We start from the raw sequence: 12,985 nt of genomic DNA, 5'->3' as shown, positions 1-12,985 counted from the left end.
CATACCCCATGTTGAGATAAGTCACAGAAAATAATAAGGTGCTTGATATGGGATGAGATTACCACCTTTTTTTACTTGCTTATTAGACATGACCTTTGGGCAGTTAGAAACTATACAAAACATTGTTGTGTCCTAAATAAATATATAGGTGCAAGTTTAACTACTCTAATTTAGAACAGTGTAATTCAGTGTTTTGATCAAACTGTTGTCCAAGTATCAAAAACAGTGCAATCATTTCTGTGACTCTCAGTAACCTTCTAGTGTGATAACCATGGACTTGTCTCTGGGCAGTCTCTACCAGTGGAGGTTGCTGCGGACGGCTCATAATAATGGCTGGAACGGCGTGAATGGAATGGCATCAAACACATGTAAATCATGTGTTTGATGTATTTGATACCGTTTCACTTATTCCGCTCCATCTGTTACCATGAACCCGTCCTCCCGAATTAAGGTGCCACCAACCTCCCGTGGTCTCTATAGAGTCAGACAGGGACACTACTACTGCACAAGGGCCCAGATGTCCACAACATGTTACCACAGTCTCTGCCAGTGTAGTGTTCCTCTCAGGACACTTGATACACCAAGCCAGGTAACTGTGTGTAGACAGAGCAACGCTGAAGGTAAAGGCTAGAGAGGGAGGGAGAGATATAAAGGGTAGGTAGAGAGCCAGATTAAGAGTACAAAAGGAGAAAATAACAGGGAGGTAGCAGGCAAGGTGGAGAGATTAGGATGTAAAGGCTAGGGGAGAGAATGAATGAGGGAGAGGTGAAGGAATGATAGAAAAGGAAGGAAATAGTGCGGGAGAGAGAATGAGGGGAATGGAGGGAGAGAGAATGAGGGGAATGGAGGGAGAGAGAATGAGGGGAATGGAGGGAGAGAGAATGAGGGGAATGGAGGGAGAGAGAGTGAACAGGTTCAGTAGGGAGAGAGAATGAGGGGAATGGAGGGAGAGAGAATGAGCGGAATGGAGGGAGAGAGAATGAGCGGAATGGAGGGAGAGAGAATGAGGGGAATGGAGGGAGAGAGAATGAGGGGAATGGAGGGAGAGAGAATGAGGGGAATGGAGGGAGAGAGAATGAGGGGAATGGAGGGAGAGAGAGTACAGGTTCAGTAGGGAGAGAGAGAGAGAATGAGGGGAATGGAGGGAGAGAGAATGAGGGGAATGGAGGGAGAGAGAGTGTACAGGTTCAGTAGGGAGAGAGAGAATGAGGGGAATGGAGGGAGAGAGAGTACAGGTTCAGTAGGGAGAGAGAGAGAGAATGAGGGGAATGGAGGGAGAGAGAATGAGGGGAATGGAGGGAGAGAGAGTACATGTTCAGTAGGGAGAGAGAGAGAGAATGAGGGGAATGGAGGGAGAGAGAATGAGGGGAATGGAGGGAGAGAGAGTACAGGTTCAGTAGGGAGAGAGAGAGAGAATGAGGGGAATGGAGGGAGAGAGAATGAGGGGAATGGAGGGAGAGAGAGTGTACAGGTTCAGTAGGGAGAGAGAGAATGAGGGGAATGGAGGGAGAGAGAGTGTACAGGTACAGTGGAGGGAGAGAGAATGAGGGGAATGGAGGGAGAGTGAGTGTACAGGTTCAGTAGGGAGAGAGAGAATGAGGGGAATGGAGGGAGAGAGAGTACAGGTTCAGTAGGGAGAGAGAGAGAGAATGAGGGGAATGGAGGGAGAGAGAATGAGGGGAATGGAGGGAGAGAGAGTGTACAGGTTCAGAAGGGAGAGAGAGAGAGTGTACAGGTTCAGTAGGGAGAGAGAGAATGAGGGGAATGGAGAGAGAGAGAGTGTACAGGTACAGTAGGGAGAGAGAGAATGAGGGGAATGGAGGGAGAGAGAGTGTACATTGTAATGAAAAGAGAGCTAGTGCTGCTCCCCCCTCTCACCTCCTGAGGTCACGGTGCCTGGCCTCGGAGCCTCTGGCGTCCCTGTGCCCTTCTCATGCTAGCTCTGTCACAGCACAAGGTCACGATACAGAGTAGCGATGCTCCAGGGAGCAGGTCTGAAGGCTTAATTAACTGTCAGTCCACACCGCAGGTAGTAGTACACCACCAAGCTGCACTGCCACACGATGGGCCAAGCGCTGGAGAGTCCACTGATTTATCACCAATTTACCACTATTGAAATGAAATGGAGAGGGGAGAGGTTTACTGTTTAGATTTACTCTATAGGACAGTGATTCATAAGGCCAGGAGTGATTCAAAAGGCCAGGAGTGATTCAAAAGGCCAGGAGTGATTCAAAAGGCCAGGAGTGATTCATAAGGCCAGGAGTGATTCATAAGGCCAGGAGTGATTCATAAGGCCAGGGATGGTATTCTCACAGCACCTCATAGTAGGAGTGCAGATCTAGGTTCAGGTCCTCCCTGTCCATGTAATCTTATTCAGTATAATATAAAAAGCAAAACTGATCCTACACTCTTAGAAAAAATGGTTCCAACATTTTTTTTTGCACAGAGATAGGGTTCTACCAAGAACCATTTTGATCAGAAGAACCTGTTTTAGAAGACAAGGGTTATTTGTAAGGCAAAGGGTTCTACCTAGAACCTTTAACATCCCAATAACTGTTTTTTGAAGAAAGGGTTCTTTGATGATTCTTTGGGAGGCAAGAAGGGTTCTACTTAGAACCACACTCTGAGTGTACAAAACATTAAGGACACCTTCCTAATATTGAGTTGCATGGACTCTACAAGGTGTCTAAAGCGTTCCACAGGGATGCTGGCCCATTTTCACACAGTTGTGTCAAGTTGGCTGGATGTCCTTTGGGTGGTGGTCCATTCTTCATACACACAGGAAACTGTTGAGCGTGAAAAACCCACCTACCACCATACCCTGTTCAAAGGCACTTACATATTTTGTCTTGTCCATTCACCCTCTAGACGGCACACATACACCACCCATGTCTCAATTGTTTCAATGCTTAAAAATCCTTCTTGAACCTGTCTCCTCTCCTCCCCTTCATCTACACTGATTGAAGTAGTTTAACAAGTGACATCAATAAGGGATAATGTCATGGAAAGAGCAGGTAGCAAGCAGGTGTCCTTAATGTTTTGTACACTCAGTGTGTATAATATTTCCCATCATGCTCTATTGCAGGGAGATTTTCAGAATTGTTTTTTTTTACTGTAAAATCTGTGTTTTTGTGTTGGTTGGTTGATTTGTTTTATGCTACACAAAGATACATAGCATACAGTTTTCTAAACTAATTCAATCTGTTAGTAATGTGATTTATTGCACCCGTTACTGAGATGGTTGTTCCAGTTTAGATGTTTGAGGTAGTCACTGTATTAAATCTTCCCTTCCCTGGCAGTTATGCTGAATACAGGTTTCAGCTGATTAGCAATTCCACTTGTTGGATATTTTTACTCTGGCTGGATTCCAATAGGAATTACACATCACTTTGCAAGCCATCATAATGTGACTTACAGGTCTGATGTGGCCTGTAAACCATACTATGAAGGACCCTCCAAAGAAAAAAGGTTTCTCGGTAGAACCCTTTATTGAGGGTTCTGGATAGAATCCTCTCCTAAGAGTTCTACCCAGCACCAAAAAGGGTTCCCCTATGGGGACAAACCGAAGAACCCTGTATGGTTCTACTTAGTTCAGCACTCCCCCTCTGAGACGCTTTATGATCATGTGACCTGACCAGGACAAACTCTGGGTCATTAAGCTACAAGGTCAGGTTTGACCAAGTTATGCACACATCAGTCTGTTGGTATCAATATGGAACCTAGTTATCTGTTGTTAGTGCGAAGCATAGAATACGGAATTAGAATGCTCATTTAATAGGATCTCTGTGGTGTGAAGTCTGTATCCTACTAATGCTATACTGTACTTACTAGGGCATAATAGTGATACAATGGAACTCACATAATAAATGTTATGAATAACGGACCTGGCAGCCTAGTTAGTTGGGTTCTGGATCACACAGTGGGCCAGCAGACAGAGTGGTTTTATTAAGTGTTGTTGGCCCACTGTGCAACAGTGATCGTGAAGATACAGTATGTACACATGTATAATCTCACACATCTGAAAGCTAAAGCAACTGCCCGTTGTTTATACATGACCAGGCCTCTCTGCTCACAAGGCCAAATGGCTTAAGGTAATGGTCTGTTAGGACATAGGCCTACTAAGGACAGGTGGATGATCCATACATGAAACAAAACCCCCGCTCAAAGGAGATACAGTAAACATGTATTTTACAACAAATATAATGTTAACTGGAAGTAGTATAATTCATTTTAAATAGCACAAAATGTTATATTATACCACTGACGTTCCAAAATAGATTATCTCAAACATTGCACACCACTAGACTACACATGAGACGTGCGAGTGCACTCTAGAACACCCATCATGAGAGTCAAGCTGGGGTGCGTTCAATTCGATTAAACGTTTGCTACTTTGCGTGACGGTTTCTACTGAATGACACTATTCCCAAAACATTCTTCAACAGCCTTTGAGGTACGTTTGCTCTGTTTGATGGGTGTGGAGGGGTGTGGCTTGAAGCAGTGAATGACGTATTTAAAGGGCAGCGGAGCGTTCCACTACCCAACCCTTCCCCTTTTTTAAGCTGGTCATTCTGAACAGCATCGTTTCCGTGTAATTGAACGTTACAGTACGTTTTTTTTGTACAGTCAAAGTTGCAGTCATAATGTTACAAACTAAACAGTGTATTTTAGACAAAATAAACAACATAATGACTTTATCTAAGCATGAATGTAAATAAATACTATTGGTAACATATACAAATCCGATCTCTTATCTGAACCTGAGTAAATAGGCAGTTTGTAATTACACGCGATAGTGAGAGACAACAAACCATACAGGAGATGTATTAGCGATAGGCCTATACCTCAATGCCTGTATCGTCGCAATCAACAAATGGTATGGGCTGGATTCTTCTCATGAGCAGAGTAGCCTAACCCTAATGCCATAACTCACATGGGAAGCTTGTGAGAGACAGGAGTGGAGCAGTGAGCTATGCATAGGACTGTAGGCCTACGTGGATGTGTTGGGTGGTGGAATCCTCTCAGAGGGCTGTGAGCTGATGATCCATGCCCACCAACACACATTGAAAGTGGGATGATATGATAACAGATGCGTGTTCTTGGACGTGCAGAGTGCTTGTTCTTGGAAAGACCAGGGATCTGAAAAGTCTGCCAGTTGGATTCTCAGTCCCAGGAGGTGTGTCTATGCTCCCTCTCTCTCAACTTCATGGGATGGACAGATACTGGCTTTTTGTAGTTCCTGTTCACTAAGTTGTGTGTGTGTGTGTGTGTGTGTGTGTGTGTGTGTGTGTGTGTGTGTGTGTGTGTGTGTGTGTGTGTGTGTGTGCGTGCATATGGTACAATGTGTGGGGTACATTGTTCGAGAGTGTATTAGGTTCATTGTTCAATGCCCTTGAAATCTAGGCCTTTTCTTTAGATATTGAGAACTCACCTCATATCATATGGCAAACAATTCCCACAGGACACAGGCTTCACTGAATCTCCCCTCACCACAGTAAAGACATCTCATCTTGAAATGGACTGAACTGAACTGAATACAATAAAATACAACTGAACAGAATAGAATAGAACAGAATAGAAACCTCAGCTTGAACTGAGAGGAGAGTATGGTTTATTAAGTAGGGCAATTCCACTGTAACAGAATGACACTGAGACTCAGATTTTTCACTTTAAAATGTATGTCTAACCCTAGTGCATACTGTACAGCACTGGCAGGGAATAGCTTTAGTCTGAATATGACCCCACTGCTTCCTCTGTACCACAGAGGTCAGAGGCTACCTTATTTGCACCAAGGATGACAGTGAATGTTCTGTCATATATAGAGACCTTATGCATGACTGCTGAGAGTTGCCATGAGATGGTACAAATAATTTGTCATAAATCTTGGGATTCATACTTGTATGAATTTTTAACTCTTCATAATAGAGATCTCAATGCCTGTGCCTTTCTCCAACTGAATTCTGTTTATTTATTCAATGAGCTGTAAGTATGAGGCACTAGGCAAGCTTTTCAGTATAAGGATAATGAATATTTGCATCATACCTCACTGGGGACTATTTGGGCTTCAATCATACTTTTATATTTTAAGCAGAGAGGATATTGCACGCTTGTTGTATAACATAAATGTGTCATTCCTCTCCTGTGGCTATTGGGGCTTCAATAATACAATTTCTATTTATTTAAACTAGAGTCTATGGGATTTGTACTGTAACATCATACTGTAACATTTGCGTCTCAATCTCAGAGCATAATCTCCTGCAACAGCATTTTGTAAAGCGATGCCAAGCCTGCCTTGAGTACAGGATGAGTTATGAATTACCCAGGGAGCATTTGCCCTATAAAGGAATTATTGGAAAGATGATGAAGTCCCTCTCTCTGTGATGGTACATTTATATCATTTGAACTGCTATTAGTTTATGGTTGCTGGGCCGTGGGCGGGTAAAGGGCTGCCGCAGGGATCCCGCTGTGCAGTACGAAGGCCTGATGGCAGGTATCTCATTGTCCTGCAGCATTTTCCAGGTGACCAGCCTCCCTTGCCTCCTTTCTCTGCCCACCTCCACAGCAGAGGGTAGTGGAAGGGAGCGTGGGCCGGAGTAGTGGCGAGGTGAGACGTCTTTATTGTAGTGTGTCTTAGTGTGGGAGGAGGCTGAGCACCCTGCAGCTCCCATGGGGCTGTGTACTCTACTCACTTGGAGCCATTTGGTTGGTATTACTCAGAATGGGAGTGTGAGTGATATTGGCCTGTGTGCGTGAGTGAGTGCGTGTGTGAGTGCATATGGCCTGTGCGTGTCTGTGTGCGTGTCTGTGTATTGGGAGGATGGATGTGTGTGTGTGCGTGCGTGTGTGCGTATAGGGAGGATGGATGTGTGTGTGTGTGCGTGCGTGCGTGTGTGCGTGCGTGTGTGCGTATAGGGAGGATGGGTGTGTGTGCGTGCGTGCGTGCGTGCGTGCGGGTGTGTGTGTGCGTGACTGTGTAGAGGTCACAAGATCTGTTTCAAATGTCATGATTTATTTTCTTTCTTAGTTTCTTTCAGCAGTCTGTATGCATATTGTTCAGAGGTAGAGGTAACCGCGGTAACTAAGGTAATGCCTTGTTATTGGCCAGTCTATTTTGATCTGGTTCTAGTGGACTTTGTAAAGGTCACTGGCTGGGATCCATGGTCCACTGTGGAGACGTTGTATCACTGTCATATGGCCATGCTGAGAGACTGGCCCATTCACAGGCTGCTTCTCTCTCTCTCTCTGTCTCTCTCTCTTTCTCTCTCTCTCTCTCTCTGTCTCTCTCTTCCTGCTTCTGTCTCTGTCTCTCTCTTCCTGCTTATGTCTCTCTCTCTGCCTCCCCCCTCTCTCTCTCTCTCTTTAACTGAAACATTCTTTCTCTTCCTCTCTTACTACCTATCCCCCCTTTCTGTCGTCTCTCACACAATTTGCTGAAATAATCCCTCCTGCCCGATCTAGCTTTTTCAGACAACCTGAGGAGTTGATGGGATGTGTGATATGAAATCGGGAATCATAAAACACATTGTCACCCCGGCAGAACTCTGTTTAGAATGAAAAAAACTGTAATTCAGCCATCAGGCAAGTGTTATGGAAGAGACCTTGTAAGTGAAGCAAAACAGATTGTCATATCAAGCAGATGAGATATTGATATTCAATATTAAAGGGAAAATCCACCTAAAATCACCTATTCCTTCAATTTAGTGTTAAATAACACTAATATGTGAGAACAATATTTTTTGTGAAGAAATGTTTCATTTTGACGTTATAATAAGGTTGGTAGCAACATGGAAAATCGTTGTGGAAATCTGTTGCAGTTCAAGTCTACTACAAAATCCAAAATGCAATGCTCTCTATATGGGCTGGCTGGCTAGTTATCTAGCAAACGTAGCTACACAATAATACCGAAGACCATATCAGCATGTAACGTAGGTAATTAGCTGTAAAATTGCCTAAAGAAACTGCACTATCAATTTAGGAGTCAACATTCTCACCATGTTCAACCTGCAGATCGATGTGCCTCACAGAGCGGAGTCTAACATTCACAACGGCAGATATACTTTGAGGAGATGGGAAACATTGCCGTTGCTACTCGCGGTGCATTCTGGGAGATTCTGGGACAAGGAGCGTTCTCCTTCGAGGAGTGAATGAGAGTCTATTGGGCGCTAGCTCAAAAACCCAACATTAGCATGAATTTCATCAACAAGTAGTACAACATTTGAAATCTTTCCCGAGATGTGAGATAATTAACTTTCTATTTGTAGTATCTTATACCTTTGGATTTCTGATATTATGTACTTTCGAGGAAAATAGGCGCCTTTCTCGACATATACACTGACTTTGAGAAGGGATTGCATGACGATTAACTCAGCAACCGCGTGACGCAGCATGACTTTGTGAACGCGATTGGTCTACAGTCTGCTGAGTGTGGCGTTTACGTTCCTTCATTCATTGGATTCCTATCTCCTTTCTATGATATATCTGGCAACAGCATCATGCAATGCACCCTGGACTGAAGAGACAGACAAATGTGCTAGACCCTTAAATTATACATTTCTCGAGGTCGGAATATCGTAAAAATATGATCAATGGCTCATTCGAGAGAAGACATCCTCCTAAGTTATGACATCGGCCAGTATTGAAATCTGACAGGTATGATAGACGTTTTCACCATCTAAAAGTCCTATTCATATAGACTTCCGGTGTAGTGAGAGAGACTTTATCACGGTTGTACGTAATAGCGAACGGATTTCTGCCTGCTTAAACGCCAGTAACTCAGATACACATGAAAACATGAAATGACCCAGGGAATCGATAGAACATCCCTCAGAGATGCACAAAAACAATATAACATTCAAAATGGGTGACCCTTTCCTTTAAGTAGTAGGTCTTCACCAATGCTGCCCAAATGTGGCAGTGTTAGCTTTTACTTAGCGTCAGTGAGTGTCTATAATGCCAGTTCTACGTGGATCCATCTATGACAGTGTGTGTGAGTGTTTGTGTGTGTTTGTGTCTGTGTGTGTGTGACTTGGATCAGTCATGGCCACAGTGACATGGATGTTCTCCTCTCTTCTCTCCTCTCCTCTCTTCTCGGCCCCGTGGCCCTTTGATGTGGAGTGGCTGTGGAGCTGACAGTACCATCTGGAGAGCTTAGCCCACGGCCAGGAGGAGAGCAGGAGAGGAAAAGAGCGTCTGGACAGGGTCTAGAGATTTAGAGAGGACAGAGATGAGGGGAAGAAGGAAGTGTAGCATGAGGGACAACCCTAAGATACTATACCATGTTAACCTCTAACCTGTTACAGAAGGGAGAGAGAGGGGAAGATAAAGAGGGGAGGCCAGTGAGAAAGAGTCCAAGCTGGACATGGTCTAATGTGAGAGAAGGAGAGAACAAGTGAAAAAGAGAGAGAGATGGAGAGGAAAAGGAAAGAGAGAGAAGGAAAGAGAGCCTGGACACAGTCAGCCAGGGACTGGAGTGGAAGGAAAGAGAGCCTGGATGGTCTGCCAGGGACTGGAGTGAGAAGGAAAGAGAGCCTGGACACAGTCAGCCAGGAACTGGAGTGAGAAGGAAAGAGAGCCTGGACACAGTCTGCCAGGGACTGGAGTGGAAGGAAAGAGAGCCTGGACACGGCCTGCCAGGGACTGGAGTGAGAAGGAAAGAGAGCCTGGACACAGTCTGCCAGGGACTGGTGTGAGAAGGAAAGAGAGCCTGGACACGGCCTGCCAGGGACTGGAGTGAGAAGGAAAGAGAGCCTGGACACGGTCTGCCAGGGACTGGTGTGAGAAGGAAAGAGAGCCTGGACACGGCCTGCCAGGGACTGGAGTGAGAAGGAAAGACAGCCTGGATGGTCTGCCAGGGACTGGAGTGAGAAGGAAAGAGAGCCTGGACACGGACTGCCAGGGACTGGAGTGAGAAGGAAAGACAGCCTGGACACGGTCTGCCAGGGACTGGAGTGTGTGAAAGTTTGAGAAACATTCCAAAGTTCAAGAGCCCTTCAGAAGTTAGGGGATTGTTAACAGAAGTAAAATAAACAGTTTGCGGAAAAGGGACAGAATGAAAACAGAAGTGAGTATTTAGTCTGCTTGGTGAGTTACACTAGATGACGGCTGAGTGGTTCTGAAGCCTGTTCCAGACATCAGTAGTGCTGAGTGGTTCTGAGTCCTGTTCCAGACGTCAGTAGTGCTGAGTGGTTCTGAGTCTTGTTCCAGACATCAGTAGTGCTGCGTGGTTCTGAGTCCTGTTCCAGACATCAGTAGTGCTGAGTGGTTCTGAGTCCTGTTCCAGACGTCAGCAGTGCTGAGTGGTTCTGAGTCCTGTTCCAGACGTCAGCAGTGCTGAGTGGTTCTGAGTCCTGTTCCAGACGTCAGCAGTGTTGAGTGGTTCTGAGGCCTGTTCCAGACGTCAGCAGTGCTGAGTGGTTCTGAGTCCTGTTCCAGACGTCAGCAGTGCTGAGTGGTTCTGAGTCCTGTTCCAGACGTCAGCAGTGTTGAGTGGTTCTGAGGCCTGTTCCAGACATCAGTAGTGCTGAGTGGTTCTGAGTCCTGTTCCAGACGTCAGTAGTGCTGCGTGGTTCTGAGTCCTGTTCCAGACATCAGTAGTGCTGAGTGGTTCTGAGGCCTGTTCCAGACGTCAGTAGTGTTGAGTGGTTCTGAGGCCTGTTCCAGACATCAGTAGTGCTGAGTGGTTCTGAGTCCTGTTCCAGACATCAGTAGTGCTGAGTGGTTCTGAGGCCTGTTCCAGACGTCAGTAGTGTTGAGTGGTTCTGAGGCCTGTTCGAGACATCAGTAGTGCTGAGTGGTTCTGAGGCCTGTTCCAGACATCAGTAGTGCTGAGAGGTTCTGAGGCCTGTTCCAGACGTCAGTAGTGCTGAGAGGTTCTGAGTCCTGTTCCAGACATCAGTAGTGCTGAGTGGTTCTGAGTCCTGTTCCAGATATCAGTAGTGCTGAGTGGTTCTGAGTCCTGTTCCAGACATCAGTAGTGCTGAGTGGTTCTGAGTCCTGTTCCAGACGTCAGTAGTGCTGAGAGGTTCTGAGGCCTGTTCCAGACATCAGTAGTGCTGAGTGGTTCTGAGTCCTGTTCCAGACATCAGTAGTGTTGAGTGGTTCTGAGGCCTGTTCCAGACGTCAGTAGTGCTGAGTGGTTCTGAGTCCTGTTCCAGACGTCAGTAGTGCTGAGTGGTTCTGAGTCCTGTTCCAGACGTCAGTAGTGCTGAGTGGTTCTGAGGCCTGTTCCAGACGTCAGTAGTGCTGAGTGGTTCTGAGTCCTGTTCCAGACGTCAGTAGTGCTGAGTGGTTCTGAGGCCTGTTCCAGACGTCAGTAGTGCTGAGTGGTTCTGAGTCCTGTTCCAGACATCAGTAGTGCTGAGTGGTTCTGAAGCCTGTTCCAGACGTCAGTAGTGCTGAGTGGTTCTGAGGCCTGTTCCAGACGTCAGCAGTGTTGAGTGGTTCTGAGGCCTGTTCCAGACGTCAGTAGTGCTGAGTGGTTCTGAGGCCTGTTCCAGACGTCAGTAGTGCTGAGTGGTTCTGAGGCCTGTTCCAGACGTCAGTAGTGCTGAGTGGTTCTGAGTCCTGTTCCAGACGTCAGTAGTGCTGAGTGGTTCTGAGTCCTGTTCCAGACGTCAGTAGTGCTGAGTGGTTCTGAGTCCTGTTCCAGACGTCAGCAGTGCTGAGTGGTTCTGAGTCCTGTTCCAGACGTCAGCAGTGCTGAGTGGTTCTGAGTCCTGTTCCAGACGTCAGCAGTGCTGAGTGGTTCTGAGTCCTGTTCCAGACGTCAGCAGTGCTGAGTGGTTCTGAGTCCTGTTCCAGACGTCAGCAGTGCTGAGTGGTTCTGAGTCCTGTTCCAGACGTCAGCAGTGCTGAGTGGTTCTGAGTCCTGTTCCAGACGTCAGCAGTGCTGAGTGGTTCTGAGTCCTGTTCCAGACGTCAGCAGTGTTGAGTGGTTCTGAGTCCTGTTCCAGACATCAGCAGTGCTGAGTGGTTCTGAAGCCTGTTCCAGACGTCAGTAGTGCTGAGTGGTTCTGAGGCCTGTTCCAGACGTCAGCAGTGTTGAGTGGTTCTGAGGCCTGTTCCAGACGTCAGTAGTGCTGAGTGGTTCTGAGGCCTGTTCCAGACGTCAGTAGTGCTGAGTGGTTCTGAGGCCTGTTCCAGACGTCAGTAGTGCTGAGTGGTTCTGAGTCCTGTTCCAGACGTCAGTAGTGCTGAGTGGTTCTGAGTCCTGTTCCAGACGTCAGCAGTGCTGAGTGGTTCTGAGTCCTGTTCCAGACGTCAGCAGTGCTGAGTGGTTCTGAGTCCTGTTCCAGACGTCAGCAGTGCTGAGTGGTTCTGAGTCCTGTTCCAGACGTCAGCAGTGCTGAGTGGTTCTGAGTCCTGTTCCAGACGTCAGCAGTGCTGAGTGGTTCTGAGTCCTGTTCCAGACGTCAGCAGTGCTGAGTGGTTCTGAGTCCTGTTCCAGACGTCAGCAGTGCTGAGTGGTTCTGAGTCCTGTTCCAGACGTCAGCAGTGCTGAGTGGTTCTGAGTCCTGTTCCAGACGTCAGCAGTGCTGAGTGGTTCTGAGTCCTGTTCCAGACGTCAGCAGTGCTGAGTGGTTCTGAGTCCTGTTCCAGACGTCAGCAGTGCTGAGTGGTTCTGAGTCCTGTTCCAGACGTCAGCAGTGCTGAGTGGTTCTGAGTCCTGTTCCAGACGTCAGCAGTGCTGAGTGGTTCTGAGTCCTGTTCCAGACGTCAGCAGTGCTGAGTGGTTCTGAGTCCTGTTCCAGACGTCAGCAGTGCTGAGTGGTTCTGAGTCCTGTTCCAGACGTCAGCAGTGCTGAGTGGTTCTGAGGCCTGTTCCAGACGTCAGTAGTGTTGAGTGGTTCTGAGGCCTGTTCCAGACATCAGTAGTGCTGAGTGGTTCTGAGTCCTGTTCCAGACGTCAGTAGTGCTGAGTGGTTCTGAGGCCTGTTCCAGACGTCAGTAGTGTTGAGTGGTTCTGAGGCCTGTTCGAGACATCAGT

The 12,985-nt window shown here is 46.8% G+C and overlaps 1 protein-coding gene across 1 annotated transcript in view; it reads left to right on the top strand.

Moving 5' to 3' along the window:
* Positions 1-12,985, top strand: part of LOC106606719 (protein kinase C alpha type) — a 236,596-nt gene that overhangs the window by 7,807 nt on the left and 215,804 nt on the right. The gene's annotated exons all lie outside the window — the stretch shown is intronic.

This window comes from Salmo salar, chromosome ssa03 (genome assembly GCF_905237065.1).
Source record: "Salmo salar chromosome ssa03, Ssal_v3.1, whole genome shotgun sequence".
In the NCBI taxonomy this organism is placed as follows: domain Eukaryota; kingdom Metazoa; phylum Chordata; class Actinopteri; order Salmoniformes; family Salmonidae; genus Salmo; species Salmo salar.
The sequence above is the reverse complement of the archived record's forward strand: the minus strand, read 5'-3'. Positions and strand labels throughout refer to the sequence as shown.